We start from the raw sequence: 15,463 nt of genomic DNA, 5'->3' as shown, positions 1-15,463 counted from the left end.
GGGTCTATTTACTAAGCTGTGTTAGGAGACATCTGGCCCATATTCAATTTGAGGCGAAAAGTCCAGGCTTTTCGTCTGCTGGACTTTTCGCCTCCTTCGCCTGTTTTCCAGGCGGAAAAGTATTGCGCGCGTGCCCGCTATTCCCCGTATTCAATTCCAAAGTAGAAAGGGAACAGGCGAAACTTGGATAAGCGAATAAATACGGGAATTTTTGGGAAATAATTGTAGGACCCCCCTAAAGATGTCCAGACCTGGAGGTTCACTATGGGTACCCCTGTTTTTGCCTGCAGAAGATTTTTTTCCCTGTCTTTGAAGAAATGATGCAGAAGAGCACTTAGCTTTTTTTTCGTTTTTAAAAGTGGTCCCATCAAATTTGGGGTACATGAAAATGGGTGCAAGCATATTTTTAAGTCCCTAAAATTATTTTTTAAAATTCTGCAAAAATGCACCTGCCGCATACTTCCGACCCCCTCTGGAATCTATTTAACTATTTTAGAAGTGGTTGGGGTGTCCTGATTTTTTTTTTTTTGACACAGATCGTTTTAAAGGGTCATTCCCAAGGGTGCAGGCTAATTTTTTTAAGCCTGCATCCCTAAACCCCAATTCTGCATTTTTTTTGCCAGCTAAAGGCAGGCGAATATTTATCCAAGTTTTTTTACATTGACTTTTCGACCCGGCGAAAAGTCAATGTAATTGAATATGGGGATAATGAAAATAGGCGAAAATGACATCATCGGCGATAAATTTTCGCCGATTCCGACATTTCGCCTCAAATTGAATACGGCCCAGAGTGAAAAGGGATAAGGTGCCACCCAATCAGCTCCCAAATGTCATCTCACAGGCTGTGTTTGAAAAATGACATTTGGGAGCTGATTGGCTGGTACCTTATCACTTTTCACTCTGTCTCCTAACACTGCTAAGTAAATAGACCCCATAGTCTAATAAAACTTCCATAATTTATCATATATTAAACAAAAGATATCTCGCAGAATACACCACCTAGATGTGTTGCTAGGTATAGAAAAATGGCATCGTACAGAACCATACGGGTCACGAATGAGAAACAATACGTTGTCTATCAGTAGAGTTTAATTCTATTTAATTTAATTCTATTTATTATATACACTGCATTCTTATACTTCATCTCCTTTTAGGAGTATACAATTTACTGATCTATGTATTTATTTATTTATTAATTAAACATTAAACATTTTTGCAGAGTTTAGAGTATGTAATTATAATGATGTCTAAAATAACGGTGTCAAAATTTGGAGTGTTATGTTGTCTTTTGTGATTAGCATGCGTTATATAAAACAACTATGGTATAACAGACACTTAGTATCATCATCTTTATTAACATATTCTTCATTATTCTGGACCCTTAGCTCACTGAGGATCAGCGCATAGCGCTACAGAAACTGACCATCAGTATACGACTCTGCGGACTGCACAGAAGAGATCCAACCGTTCCTGATACACTTGGACATCAATAGGGTAATTAAAACACCAGGAAGCATGTCCCCTTTACTGCTTACCTTGCGAACAATTATCAGCTTTCACAGTCACTTTTGAGCTCCACCTTCCAGCTCACACCGCAGGGTGTATAGGGAGATATGTCATGACGTCTATGCCATAGTACCGAGCGCGAGGAGCTGTTGGACGGCGGCATGCCAGGAGTAGGGCTTCAGGCAAGTACAGTGTTGTGTATATGTCTGTGTGGCATAATGTGTAAGGGGCATTACTACTGTGTGACGTAACATGAATAAGGGGCACTACTGTGTGTTGTAACGTGAATAAGGGACACTACTATGTGGCGTAATATGAATAAGGGCACTATGGGCCTGATTAGTCATGGAAAGCAACTGTAACAGCGTATGCACATCGGCTGATGGTATGTACTGCGTATGCGTATGCAACACAGTACGGGTGCGAGAGTTAGCACTGCAATCACCTACGCAAATACACAGCCATCGCAGATCAAGGAACGTGATGACAGCGTTTGGGGGTGGTGATGGGGGAGTGGCCGGAGAAATGCAGGCCTGTCATTCCATTTGTACGCCGTGCATGGGCGTGCATAAATTAGCCATTGCGACGGCATATGCAGCTTGAGTACTCACTGCGTGCGACGAGGTTAGTAATTTCTGTGTAAGGTCAGACCTGTTGTAATTGTGCGTGAGGGGCCGCTGTTACTCGATGTTCTCAATGTACACACAGCACTGCAAGGTATTACGGATGTGAGAGTGGTAGTGGGCGGTAGAGGTGTCTCTATGTTGGCTGTGCGAAGGCTTTGCAATTACATTCATTAGCAAATTTTCCCAGCTGGCCTACATGCGTAATCGCAGCAGTGATTGCAGTAGCGATCAGTAGTGAATCAGGCCCAAAGTGCGGTGTAATGTGAATAAGATTGTGCTACTGTGTAGTGTAATTTGAATTGTGTGTACTTTTGTGTGGCCATGCTCAGGGCCGGATTAAGGACCTTGGGCTGAAAATGATCCAAGGCCTATTGCTACCAGTGCTGTGTGGGTGTGGCCAGTACAGTGTGGGCCTGTACACCCCTACACTATCAGCCCCAATGTCTCCCTAAATATGTAACTGTAGAAAACTTGCATCATTTTCTGAGAAACAAAACCCAGAAATACAGTTTCAATACATATGATTTCTGGCCGATAGTGTGGCCAGCTGGGCAGCTGGTCATCATCATGCTGTCAGGGTAATGGGCCTATATTTATTTGGAGGCCTGGAGCTGTAGCCCTATCCGCCCCATCTTGTTAATCTGGCCATGCCCCTTCCTTGGGAGATCACGCCATGTCCCTTTATAGACAATGGGAGGAAGGTTGCATATTTATAGTTTGCAGGGGGACACCGAACACCCTAGCACTGGCCCTAATAACATCCTAAACTAATAAACTATATGAATGTTTTCTAGTTTTACTACCAGGGAAGGAGTACCCCTGTTTTCCCTAGCAGCTACCAGTAACTTATCAGTGAATAAGTGCATCCTATTTCACCACAATTGATTCAATTAGGGTTAAGCTGTAATTAGGGTTAAACTGTAATTAGGGTTAGGTTTATATTTAAAATCCCATTGTCAACATTCACATTCAATGTTGACATTCAGACCTTGTGAACATTATGCTATCAATAGAATGAATGTCAACCTCCTATACCACATCCCCACACATTATAGAGGGTTAGGGCATTGGCATATTAAGACACTGCACAAGGGCTCCCTCCTTTCTAACCAGCGGCACAAATGAGTAGACTCTGGAAAGGAGTCTGAGTATACTGCGCATACATAGGTCTCTGGAAAAATGGTGCGGCGCCATTTTTACAGCAATTTGTGCAGTGATGACGCTGCAGAATCAGGACTCCAGACGAGTAAGTATTGTAGAACATGGGTGCAGGGTGTGTAGTGGGGGCAAAGTGCACCGCACACACTGCAGAGTTAGGCTCCAATAGGGTTAAACTGCAGTTAGGGTGCAATTAGGATTAGGATTAAAATCCCATTGCCAGACACTGACACTCTGAATGGGATGTACAGTAGTTGTTATCCCGGCTGTCGGCGCTCAGAATCCGGCGCCGCAATCCTGACACCAGTCAGAATCCCAGTGCTGGCATCCTGACTGCCGACACACTAAGTATTGGATGTAGGGGGAGGGTTAGACACTAGTGGAAGAGGGTTAGGTTTAGGCAGTGGGCAAGGGAGGTTAGGTTTAGGCACTGGGGGGCGGGGGTGTTAGGTTTAGACTTCAGGGAGTGTCGAAGCTGAATAATTTAGTAAGACAAGTTCAGTTTAAAATTCAATCACAGCGACGCCATCTTGCGACTGGCCGCAAGACTCCATTTTAGAAATGCGATCGCAAGACGCCATTTTGCGAATGGCCGCCTAAGCGCCATTTTAGATAAACTCACATTTTAGTACATGTGGCGATAATACCATTAGCATCATGCGAAGGCATCTGTGACCATTATCATATGAAGCAAGTGGCCAGGTGACAACTGGCTTGGGTAGATAACTTTCCTGCATAGTGTTTGTTCACTACGGGTGGTCTGGCTAGAATAAATAAGCAAGCTTCCTGCAATGACACAGGAAAGGTGGGAGGGCCTGCTGACAGGAGATGTAGAACTATCTGGCCCAGCATGCTAAAATGTTAGAGACAAGGCACTTATCCTCACACACACATTAAATATGCCTTTATATCAAACCCCGAATACTCACACATTTCATATTCACACATAAGGGCCCTGATTCAGAGCCGGACGCTCTGACCAGACCGCTCGCTCTGAATCCGGGCCCACCTCCATAAATATGGAGCGTCCTCCTGGACGTTTGTATAGCTGTGGGTCACGAGCGTGCAGGATGATGGTCGCGATGGTCTTGACCATCGCCAGTGCGAGCAGAAGCCTGCGGTTGAGTTTCTCAACCGCAAGGCCAGGAGTGATTTTGGCTCTATCAGAGCCAAAATCACTCCCACTGACATCACTAGTGATGTCAGTGGGGCCGGCTTCTGACGGTAGGCGTTCCCTTGGGAACGCCTCCGTCTGGCAGGCACGCCCCCGGCACGCCCACCAAAGGGGGCGTGCTGTCAATCAACATCGCCAGCACGCCCCCTTTGATCAGACACAACGAGCGAAGGAAAGTCCTTCGCTCGTCGCATCTCGCTCATGCGCACGACGGAGCTCCCTCCGTCGTGCGCATGCCCAGTGCACACCATCGACCCACTTGCGAGCGGACAGCCGCTCGCGAGTGGGTCTGAATCAGGCCCAAGGTTCCATAAGCATCAAAATGTATGATTCAAGTTGGTTAAGTTAGTTTAAATGCTAAGAAATAAAGGTTTTTGATAACTAAGGTATTATACATGATAAGCAAGGTGTGTTTGGTCTCGTTCTGATGCATACGCTTTTTACAGCATCCCGGTGTTATCGGTGGAGAGATCGCATCATGCAAACTCAAGTTACGGATCGCAGAACTTACAAGCAACAAAATGTTTAGCTGATGAAATGTTACAGGAGGCGTTACCAGAAAGACTCCGGCTGTTAGAGGCAGGGAAAGTCTATTTGAAACAACCTGTTAAATGTGCCGTAACATATGCTTCTCCTCTGGGAACCAATGATATCAGCAGGAAATTTCCCCTTTGTCCTGCTTTAGTCTGGGGGGAATAAATACATGTGGCCATATACTGGTTTAGGAGTCCATGCTGAAGGTTGTATGTACTAGGGGTTGCTAGTCTGAGGTCTAGCTCTGGGTCCGGAGGCGCAAGCGTATGTATACTGTACTTGGGTCTGTATTATTTCCTTTTTACGCCTAAATTATGTATGTATAGATTGCGCGTAACTGACTGTACTTTTACCTGAATAATACTTGTGCGTTGGAACCACAGATTCCACTCCTGTCTTTATTTGCGTTCATACTGCGTACGCAATTAGCGTTGTGTTTAGAGGTTTATAGGAAGGTTTTCAGAAGGTATAGGCAGGGGTATATAGAGGATCATTTCTAATATTGTTAGTTGGGGGCTCGTGAAGAAGTCACTTACCTGCTCACACGGTACATACGGTCATCAATATTTCAGCAAAGGGTGGAGTGGCCACATGCAGGGTTTGCCTGCAACCGCTTTGTGCTGAAAGATCGCTATCCGTCTCCGTGTGAATTAAGGAAGCTGACTAGAATCCAGGGACAAGAGAGGAAAGAGTTTGTTTTCCTCTGTTGATAGAACCTTGTGTTTAGAGGGGTGCCGCAGTATTGCGTACGCGGCTAAAACGCATTTTTGCGTACGCAGTTAAAAAAGTCATTATACGGTTGTGTGGTAGTCGCATAATTGTGTATGCGGCCGTTCGCACAATAGCGTATACGCACTTCCGGTTCTGCTGCCACGTGTTTGAACAAAGCCATTGAGGTTTACATTTTTTTTTCTGTTACCAATATCTGGGTTAAACGTGTATTTTTCTGCGCAGGAAAAAGTGTGTAACAGTGAGTGTATTGTTGGTAGTGGTAATTTATTCCCTAAAGTTAAGGGTATCGTATGATCCTTAAGGGCTAGGTGCAAGGGTTAGCCTAGTCGCTCGGTAAGCAGCTTTACCGTTCTAAACACAGTAGCAGGTGTACATGTTGTCTTTGTTGTATAGAGGTGCGTGAGAGTGGCCGACATATAAACTCTCATAGGTCTGGAAGTTACCTTACTAAAGCTTATCCGGGTGTGGAAGTGGCCTGCTTCAAATCTTATCCAGGTGTGGAAGTTGCCTTACTAAATCTTATCCAGGTGTGTGGGCGCCACCGACTTAAATCTTCCACAGGTAAGTGAAAGTGTCTTGATTGTCTTTCACCGGTTTCAATTTTTATTGAAAAGCGTAGGAGTTGTCTCAGAATGGGAGCCACGCAAACAGTAGAGATGTTAAGCAATGATGTGCTGCTAATGGAGGCGCCGATCGGATCGGCCCGTCGTATCATGCATACCAAGTACGGTACTTATGCAATAAGGTATTGTGATATATGGTTTAATATGACGAGGAAGAGTGTTAGACCGTTTCCCAGAATTGGTAGTTTTGACAAAAATGTGTTAGATAATGTCCAGGATCACATCAGTATGGTGCGATCCCGAGAGAAAAAGATTAAGTATTTTGAATGTTTAAAACTATGGCAGCATGAAGGGGATGCTTGGCTTAAAAATGTGCAAACGATGCAAACTAGCGTTGCGAATGCATTGCCAGAAAATACATCCACGACGCTGAATTGCAATACGGGCGAGCCGCAAATTGGCGCGCACATGCGGCAAGGTAGCGTCGTGGAGAGTATTGCCAGCAGTTCGCGCTCACCTCCCCCACCTTATGTGGACGGAGGTGCAAGTACAGTTACCAAAAATACCAACAAAAATGTAACAAGTAATTTGTACCCCCTCTTAAGTAACCATAAAGAAAATGTTTATGACGTAGATGATGAGCCTATTGTAATGTCTGCCATTCCCATGCTGTGCAAATGATAGATGCTGCATCACCACAATCACGTGTGGTGCCGCCATCTCCATCGGTAACAGCAAGGGAAGTGTTAATACACTCTGCACCCATTGAGGAAGTTGTTAATACCATATGTAGCAGCAGCAGATTAAACCCCCAGCCAGGTAATCAGGTCAGAGGTAGCAACGCTGCCGGTCTGCATCCCATTCGGACAATAACTGTTCCGAATGGAAATGCGGATGCAAACGGTGTAGTGCCCACGAGGGAAGTAGTAATGCATTGTCCATGGACAAGGGCAGAGCTAAATTCCATCATAAATGATTTCCCTGATCCAAAAAAGGAATTAGCTAAATCTCAAAGATTTTTGAGAAATTTGGGTAGTTCTCATGAGCCCACTAATAAAGATTGGCGTGTAGTGTTAAGGGCCTGTCTACCACGCAATACCGACGTGACAAAATTTATCACAGATTGTGTATTGGATGGCGACGTTCCCTTAACAGACCAAGTAAACCAAGGTAACATTTCCCGCATTGTGACTCAATTGGGTATATATATTCCGGTAGTAGTTAACTGGAACAAAATCTTCACAATCAAACAAAAGGAGAGTGAAACTGCAGAAGACTATTGCGATCGGGCTCTGCAGGCTATCACCCAGTACACTGGGATAGAAGATATTAAAGATAGCATTCACCACAGGGGAATGATAGTCACGATATTGATGGACGGTTTAAAAGAGAATTTAAAAACTCGGGTTCAGACCTCACAGCCTGGCTGGAGGGGACTTACAATAGATAACCTCATAGAGTCTGCCATAGAACATGACAAAAACATCTCAAAAAAGAGGGAGACCCAGAGCGAAAAATTAATGGCTGTCAGTATACAAGCTCTGGAGGGAATGACGGTAACACCACAGCCAACAGACACGCTTGCACTTGCACACACACTCATGTCAGAACAAGTTGCTCTCACTAACCCCACTCAACAACAAAACAAACTCTATCCCACTAACCCAATGCAACCACAGGTCCCAGGATATCCACCTACTTCTTATCCCCCACAATACCCTTACCCTCCCTATCCTTACCCATATCCACCACCTTTACCCTCTGCTCAAACTCCACAACAACACATGCTTTCACCTGAATCACGGACATGTTTTAATTGCAAACAAACAGGACACTTAAGTAGAAACTGCACAGTAAAAAGAGTATGGACTCCACACCAAGGGAAACCTGGATATCCCCATAAGGGATATGCACAGAGATCAGCAAATATTCAGCAAGCACCAGCTCCAATTGTAGCCGTAAATGCTTTATTGGAGAATGGTAGCCAACGCTAGGGGTCAGGTCATACCTGTAGTCTACAGATAGTCAGGTTAACGGGAAGTACTAGGGAAGAACCGGTCTTGATGGTTGATGTAGCTGGTACTGAATATCCTTTTCTTGTAGACACAGGGGCGACCAAGTCAGTGATGAAATCTCCCGTTAATTTACAGGTGGCCAACGAGACAATACCAACAATGGGTGTGACAGGTAGAGTGGAATGTTATCCTTTAACAAAGTCCACAGAGGTTAGTATTGGGCCGTTGCATACCAGACATTCTTTTCTCCTGGCTGCTGCGGCTCCTACTAACTTGCTGGGCAGAGACTTGTTATGTAAAATGGGATGTGTCATATATTGCACCCCTGATGGTGTATATTTAGATATCCCAGAGAGAATGGTATACAAGGTGTGGGATATGTTAGACACTCCTCAAAGGATAATGTATCACTCTACCGTTTTAAAAGAAAATCCATAACAAGTAGATGAAATGTTGTCCCAAATTCCAGATTCCCTTTGGACAAAAGATGGACAGGACACTGGATTAATGGCAAACGTAAGCCCGGTAATGGTAAACTTAAAAAGCGGTAGGCAAGCTCCAAAAATTCCCCAGTACCCACTAAAACAGGAAGTAGAACTAGGGGTGTTTCCAATAATCGAGCGATTATTGCAACAGGGAATTTTAGTTCGTACAGCTAGTGTAGCCAACAGTCCCATCTTTCCAGTAAAGAAGAGTGGTGGGAGGGGTTATAGGCTGGTGCAAGACCTTAGAGGTGTTAATAAGGTAGTAGAGAGCCAGTTCCCTGTAGTGCCGAATCCAGCTGTCATCCTGATGCAGATCCCACCAAATGCAACCCATTTCACTGTCATTGACCTCTGTTCTGCTTTCTTCTCTGTGCCTCTCCACCCTGACTGTCAGTACCTATTCGCATTCACATACAGAGGTGTGCAATATACATGGACATGATTGCCCCAAGGTTTCATAGACAGCCCCAGTATTTTCTCCCAGGCATTGCATGACTGTTTACAAGCTTTTCAACCTGCCAATGGATCAGTTCTAATTCAATATGTGGACGATTTATTGCTATGTTCTGACTCTTTTATGTCATGTGTGAATGATACTAAACTTTTGTTACTTCATCTCTCGCATACAGGACACAAAGTGGCTAAGGACAAGTTACAGCCGTGCCAGCCCAGAGTAAAATATTTGGGACACTGCCTAACCCTGGGGTTACGACATCTCACAAATGATAGAATCCAGGCCATACAAAACATGACACTGCCGCAGAATCAACAGCAAATTCGTACCTTCTTGGGAATGTGTGGATCCCAGGTTTTTCTATTTTGGCCTTGCCTTTACAGGAACTAGTCTCTTCCTCAAAGCCCGATCGCGTCACACACACTGAGGAATCAGAACAGGCTTTTCTTAATCTCAAGGATAGCCTGACAAAAGCTCCTGCATTGGGAATACCCGATTATGAAAAACCTTTTGATTTATATTGTACGGAAGCCGATGGTTGTGCTGCAGGTGTCCTTACACAAAAACATGGTGATGCCAGTAGGCCCGTAGCATACTACAGTGCCCAATTGGACACGGTAGCAAGATCACTCCCCACCTGTTTGAGAAGTGTAGCAGCTACCGCTTTATTGGTGAGTAAAAGTGAGGACGTAGTATTGGGCCATGATATGATTGTCTACACTCCCCATGCTGTATCTGCTCTGTTGAACTCAGCTCAAACCAGACACGTCTCCTCGGCTAGGTTCACCAAATGGGAACTAGCCCTAATCGCTCCTGCAAATATGACTGTTAAACGTTGCAGTACGCTGAATCCAGCCACATACCTACCATATGTACAACATGATGTACAAAGGGTGGAAGGAGAGGAGTTGCTGGCGGGAGGTGAGTTCAGCAGACATGATGACACTCACGATTGTATGACATATCTGAATCAAACCTTTACTGCTAGACCTGACATACATGACACACCTTTAGAGAATGTGGATGTGACTTTCTATACGGATGGGAGTTGTCATAGACAAACAGACACAGGTGAATTATGTACAGGTTATGCTGTTGTAAATGACACAGACATCATGGAAGCTAAACCTCTCGGTCCTCCTCACTCAGCCCAGGTGGCAGAGTTAGTAGCACTGACTAGAGCATGTGAACTGGCAGCAGGCAAATCTGCTAACATTTACACTGACTCGAGGTACGCGTTCGGGGTTGGCGCACGATTTTGGGGCTCTATGGCGTCTGAGAAATTTTATGACAGCAGCAGGCACACCAGTTGCACACTCCTGACACATAAAACATCTTTTAGAAGCAATCCAACTGCCCAAGGCAGTGGCAGTAATGCAAAGCCCACACATGTGAGGATGACCCGGGTGTCACTGGGCAACAACAGAGCTGATTAAGCTGCAAAATGGGCAGCAGGGTTAAAAATGTCTTCCCCGATTGAAACAATTATGTCATTCCAAACCATTGATATGCTGAAATTAATTGAGGTGCAAAATTTGTGTTCAATTCAGGAAAAATCCATATGGAAGTCCAAGGGGTGTGGGCAAGAGTCCTCTGGGCTCTGGAGGGACGGACATGGTAAGCCAGTAGCCCCAAGGCATATTACCCCAGCCTGGCTGAGGCAGCACACGGTCTGACTCACCTGGGCAAACAGGGTATGTGCAAGTTGGTGAGGGCATACTGGTGCGCACCAGGTTTTTCTTCACAAGCAGAGAAGATAGCAATGTCCTGTCTGACCTGCTTGAGAAAGAACATAGGGAAAGCGATCCCTACCGAACCGTCCCACATTCCACCGACTGATGGACCTTTCCAGGTGATACAAACTGATTTCATCCAATTACCACCCTGCAGGAACCTTAAGTATGTACTAGTGTGCACAGACGTATTTTCTAACTGGGTTGAGGCGTACCCAGCGGCCACTAATACTGCTGCGTTTACTGCCAAGAAAATAGTTCAGGAATTTGTATGCAGGTACGGTATCCCTAGAATCATTGAGAGTGATAGGGGTACACATTTCACAGGTGATGTTTTTCAAAATATGTGTAAGCTGATGGGTATTAATAGCCGACTTCACACCCCCTACCGACTGCAGGCCAGTGCCAAGGTAGAGAGGATGAACGGAACTATTAAAAATAAGCTAAGTAAAATCATGGCAGAGACTGGACTAGGATGGCCAGAAGCGTTACCTTTGGTCCTACATAGCATAAGGACCACTCCTAGGTTTCCTCTGAATCTGTCCCCATTTGAAATACTATTCGGCAGACAACCTCATTTGATTATAAGTCCCCAGGAAGACTTGAAGAGTAACAACGAGGTAACTGTAAAGTATCTTATATCAATGAGTAGGCAGTTAAAGCAACAGCAGCAGAAATTGAAATTGTTGTCTAATGATATACCTGAAACTAACTGTCATGATGTTGAACCAGGAGAATATGTAATGATCAGCAATTTCTTGCGTTCAGGTTGTTTGACTGATCGGTGGGAAGGTCCATACCAGGTGCTGCTGACGAGTACTACATCTTTGAAGGTGGCCGAGAGAGATACCTGGGTCCATTCCACTCACTGCAAAAAGGTCAATCAACCGGTGGAGAAACAAGGCGGAGACAAGGCTGATAGTGTGGATCTGTCGCTCGCGAACTTGTTCCGGGAGGATTGAAAAGGTTGTAGTGAGATACCTGAACCGAGAGAAATTTTGCAGGACTTGTTGTTAAAATGGACAGGCCTGCTGTGTTCATTCTCATATTCTCTTTTAGAGTGTTCACCATCCTGGTCAGTTCGGGAATATCCAGTGTCTATGATGGGGGACTGATTGAGGAAACAGGAGCTGATGGCAGTGCTGATGGAGTGGAGAAAGGAGGAGTGCAATGCCAATCAGGGGAGTGTCTGACCAATCTTAGTACTGTTATTGTTAAGAGAGCTGTCATTCCGGATACTCGGAAAAGGTGTGGAGGTTTATCATCTGAAGATTCCTGTATTTGTGAGTTTTGTGGGTCCCTAGTTGATGAGAACTGTATCCAACGGCGCCAACCTAAATATAACCCGTACTGGGGAGGGTATCCTTTAGAGGATTATCACAGCATGGTAGGCAAAGTGTTAAATCAAACTGATTGCTGGGTGTGTTCACATGTGCCACAGGGACAGCATAATGTAGGGTTGGTGCCATTTCCGCTGAATATCACGGAAATTTTAGATTTACAAAAAGGGAAAACTTTGGATGGAAAATTCCTCTCATCCAAACCACCTCATTTCCAACTCTATCAATTCCAAGTAGATAGATCACTTTTATGTTTGAACATAACCAACCCCAATAAACCCGGAGGTTGGGAAGTGACGGGGAATAATCAGACGATGACCTTCTCACAAAGAGCTGATAATGAGTCCATAAACTATGATCTGTTACGCTCAATTAAATCAAGTGGAAAACATTTTAGGTACCGGTATACATTGAGTTCCACCAAAGAAATGATTGGTAAAGTACCAGATGGTTATTGTGCTAAAATAATACAACCAGAAACTTGCATATACCAGATGGAAGAGCCTGAGATAGGATTGTTTGCAAGGGAAATGTGTTTAATGATAATGATGCATACCATTCCTTATGTTCTCCCTGATAATGTATATTTTATATGTGGAAGAAAAGCGTATAAATGGCTCTCCCTGAGTTCCGAAGGTTTGTGTTATCTGGGAAGAGTAGTCCCAGAAGTTATGACCCTCACACATGTTGAAATGTTGGGAATACATAAAAACACACTGTCACCATATCTTCACACGCAATATGAACACAGAGGCAAGAGAAATATGATACCTGGTGATATGCATAAAGCCGCTCAGTTAATCAGTGAGACAACTGGCTTCCAAGTTTTAGTCGCCCTGGATCCCACCAGAATTGCTAGGGGTACATTAAATTTTAGATATATCCAGGAACTTGCTAAATTAATAGATAATATCACCGAGATGTACGATGACACATTCAGGTACACGGGGAGAGAATTGCAAGCGTGCAAGAAAGAACTAGTGCAACACAGGCTAGTGTTGAGTTATTTAACCGCTGTTGCTGGAGGGTATTGCATAATGTTAGTCACCCAATTTGGAGTAAAATGTTGCACTTATGTCACCAATGATACCAGCGACCCTAAGGAGGTGATAGACCAAAAGATGGATGAGATTCTGCAGCTAAAGTGGGAATTTCGTAAGAACCATAACGCATCAGTGGCTGAAGCAGGGGAAAAGATAGAAGGATGGGTGTCATGGCTGAACCCAGTTAAATGGTTCTCGGGTCTAGGGGAATGGGTCCAGGAAGTGATCGCCAGCATAGGCAAATTCTTGATCCTTATACTGATTGTCATCATAATAATTGGCATATGCTTCCGGTGTGTTCCTATTGTGTTGCAGTGTGGAAAATGTAAAAATAGAGTAAAACGAAAAAAATGAAATTATGATGGTGGTCAGAAATGATAATATGTATACCGAGGTAGATACAGAACTGCATTACAACCCTGAGCTAGGAAGTACCATCATTTAAATGTATAATATTTAGACATGCATAGAAGATATTATTGAAATGTTATTTATAGAACACCTCAGATAATGTAAAGTCTCAAATTCCCCTTCAAGACTGCTGTTATAAGACTGGTGCATACCCACACCTGTCACATGATCTCCCAAGATCTGCGGTGTGCGTATAATAGTAGTTTTATGTCCCCACCCAGAGACACATTATTGATGGATTAAGGAACACCTTGTGCCATCCCAGAATAACACTAAATAATATGTAAATGTAAGCCTAAAATAAATGTATATAACAGATTGTGATAGCATGTTGTTTGTTATCAAAGGGTGGACTGTCGAAGCTGAATAATTGAGTAAGACAAGTTCAGTTTAAAATTCAATCACAGCGACGCCATCTTGCGACTGGCCGCAAGACTCCATTTTAGAAATGCGATCGCAAGACGCCATTTTGCGAATGGCCGCCTAAGCACCATTTTAGATAAACTCACATTTTAGTACATGTGGCGATAATACCATTAGCATCATGTGAAGGCATCTGTGACCATTATCATATGAAGCAAGTGGCCAGGTGACAACTGGCTTGGGTAGATAAGTTTCCTGCATAGTGTTTGTTCACTACGGGTGGTCTGGCTAGAATAAATAAGCAAGCTTCCTGCAATGACACAGGAAAGGTGGGAGGGCCTGCTGACAGGAGATGTAGAACTATCTGGCCCAGCATGCTAAAATGTTAGAGACAAGGCACTTATCCTCACACACACATTAAATATGTCTTTATATCAAACCCCGAATACTCACACATTTCATATTCACACATAAGGTTCCATAAGCATCAAAATGTATGATTCAAGTTGGTTAAGTTAGTTTAAATGCTAAGAAATAAAGGTTTTGATAACTAAGGTATTATACATGATAAGCAAGGTGTGTTTGGTCTCGTTCTGATGCATACGCTTTTTACAGCATCCCGGTGTTATCGGTGGAGAGATCGCATCATGCAAACTCAAGTTACGGATCGCAGAACTTACAAGCAACAAAATGTTTAGCTGATGAAATGTTACAGGAGGCGTTACCAGAAAGACTCCGGCTGTTAGAGGCAGGGAAAGTCTATTTGAAACAACCTGTTAAATGTGCCGTAACATATGCTTCTCCTCTGGGAACCAATGATATCAGCAGGAAATTTCCCCTTTGTCCTACTTTAGTCTGGGGGGAATAAATACATGTGGCCATATACTGGTTTAGGAATCCATGCTGAAGGTTGTATGTACTAGGGGTCGCTAGTCTGAGGTCTATCTCTGGGTCCGGAGGCGCAAGCGTATGTATACTGTACTTGGGTCTGTATTATTTCCTTTTTACGCCTAAATTATGTATGTATAGATTGCATGTAACTGACTGTACTTTTACCTGAATAATACTTGTGCGTTGGAACCACAGATTCCACTCCTGTCTTTATTTGCGGTCATACTGCGTACGCAATTAGCGTTGTGTTTAGAAGTTTATAGGAAGGTTTTCAGAAGGTATAGGCAGGAGTATATAGAGGTTCATTTCTAATATTGTTAGGAGTGAGCGTTAGGGTTATGGGAACAAGAGTATACTTACCCCGTCGGGATTGTGTTCCTGTCGGGATGCTGAGCGCTGGCCTCCCATACCCAACCCCTCTGAACATGTTGGCAC

At 44.0% G+C, this 15,463-nt stretch overlaps 1 protein-coding gene across 1 annotated transcript in view; it reads right to left on the bottom strand.

Annotated features, from left to right (window-relative positions):
- Positions 1 to 15,463, bottom strand: part of MCMDC2 (minichromosome maintenance domain containing 2) — a 50,644-nt gene that overhangs the window by 33,989 nt on the left and 1,192 nt on the right. The window lies entirely within an intron of this gene.

Source organism: Taudactylus pleione, unplaced genomic scaffold (genome assembly GCF_031769625.1).
Source record: "Taudactylus pleione unplaced genomic scaffold, aTauple2 ptg000090l, whole genome shotgun sequence".
Classification (NCBI taxonomy): domain Eukaryota; kingdom Metazoa; phylum Chordata; class Amphibia; order Anura; family Myobatrachidae; genus Taudactylus; species Taudactylus pleione.
Note: the sequence above shows the minus strand (reverse complement) of the source record. Positions and strands in the feature narration are given on the sequence as shown.